The sequence below is a fragment of the Vespula pensylvanica genome, chromosome 25 (assembly GCF_014466175.1).
Source record: "Vespula pensylvanica isolate Volc-1 chromosome 25, ASM1446617v1, whole genome shotgun sequence".
Taxonomy (NCBI): domain Eukaryota; kingdom Metazoa; phylum Arthropoda; class Insecta; order Hymenoptera; family Vespidae; genus Vespula; species Vespula pensylvanica.
The window spans coordinates 1583919-1586137 of NC_057709.1; positions in this window are offsets into that span (position 1 = coordinate 1583919).

Sequence of the window (2219 nt, forward strand, 5' to 3'; positions counted from 1 at the left end):
TAGATAAGCAAATACCATTCAGTGATATAATCTCCAATTTTTAGGAAATATATTCAATGCGATATGAAAAACGCACGAAATTAAGAACTAGGAATTCAATGAAAATATTTACATTGTTAAGAACACGTTGTTGCTGTGATCTATTAATTTTTGTCCGAGATAAAAGTAAGCAAAGATTACGAACATACTTCCAATAACGTACGACAATTTCGTCAGTCCTTCTGTGTTGCTTATATTCGTCGAAAGTATCTGAAATGACTGAAGAGAAATTTTTCTTTGGACATTTGGATTTAATTGTATCTTCTTGAGAATTTTCATTTAAAAATTTTTATCACTTTTTATATGGAAAAGTTTACATTATTATTTAACAAATTTTTCATTTTTTTTTCCTTATTTACCAAGAATTTTACTTACGTAATAATAATTTATCATGATGATAACCAAGGCCAAAAATGCTTCGAGCATATTAGTTGCTTCATAAAACAATTTTATCAAATCTGCAAATCTTGTGACAAATCAAAAGAGAACAAAATGTGGATTATTATATTATTAATATTTTTCAGTGCAAATTATATAAATAATTAACAAGTAGATTATTAGAATGCTATACAAACTCAATAACGGTTTTATAAAATTTTATGACATCGACTATCCATTCGTTTTCCTCTGATAAATTAATATTCTCACTATTGCAGTGACAATTGTTTCGATTTTCTTTGAATCTTTCATTAATCTTCCAACTGTGAGAGATCAAAAATATTTCGAATTGCTCATTCGCTGTTGAAAGCTTTAGGTTTCGTATAATAATCACTTTCATTGTTTACTTACATAACGACATTAAATAGTGCACAACAATGAAATATGGTTCCCATAAACATCGAATAATTCGAAATTATTACCGTACATATAGTGATTACCATTATACATTGATGCCAAAAACCAAGATAGTAAGTTAAATGATTTTTCATAAAAAAGTTAATACCAATGGGTAAAACTAATCCAGTGTAGCTTATTGAACCTAAAAGGTATCGAATGATACATAGAAATGGTGTAAATATCACAAATCCAGCGTACACATAAAAACTGACTGAAATTATGAAAGAACGAATATATAATTATATAACGCTCGTTGTTATAACGACGATATGATATTTCACGTACTTATCATTGCAACGGTACACTTTCTGCTTAATTTAGCATAGTCTTTCAGTATTACTAATTCTCGTTTATTCGCAAGTTCGTTCCAATCGTAATTGATACGACAAAAAATTTTCTTCATCTGAAATTTGTACGTACGTAGGTATTAAGTAGATCGTTATAACGACAGAAGCGTGTTTCATTTATATTTGGATAAATTAAAAAGAAACTCAAAGTTTCTAACGAATTACGAACAATAGCAGCATTCGATATTAGATTGTAGTAGCATGATACAGCGCCTATTGTAGGTAGGATCGTTTCCAGTAATTTCGTGTATAAACTTAATTTTCTTTCTGACGTGAAGATCGCATAAATCTGATATAAGAAAACACTCTTGTATTATTCATATTTAATAAATGGAATATCACACTTGCATGATATAGGCAATATTAAAAAATTTATTTTATTCCAAGAAACATTATTATAACTATTTAAACGTAAATGAAAGAAAGGACACTTACTTGTTCAAATAGGGCAATGATTATTATAAGATTAATGAAACAAACATAAATCAATTTCTTAGACGATCTCTGATATTCCCATAAGCCTATCAATCGAAATAAGCGTCGATTGTAAGTATAGTACTCGTTCTGGATATAGTCCTCCTCGGTCGAAGCCATAATTGTCGTCTATTGTAACTTCTCAACTTCGACTGACTTCAACCCTCTCAGTTCGCCTAAGTTCATCAAATATCCTAATTATACTTCCTCTAGTAACCACTAAATAATTCTATTAGAGGGAATGCTAAGAATTCTATTGAGATCAATACTTACGATAAAACTTCTCTCAAGTTCTATAACTTTCTCCCCCATTTGGTCGACAAATTACACGCGATTAAACATCTGCACACCTTTCCGACAATTACATCATTATCTTATATCCTTCCTTACTTTGTACAGTACTTCACCCCTTCACCCCTAGCGCATGCGCGTTGCGAACTCACCCCTTCTTACCGTCACCTTCGACCGCAGTTCACCTGCGTCTCTCGCACACGACGGACCTGTCACTCACTTCAGCAAACA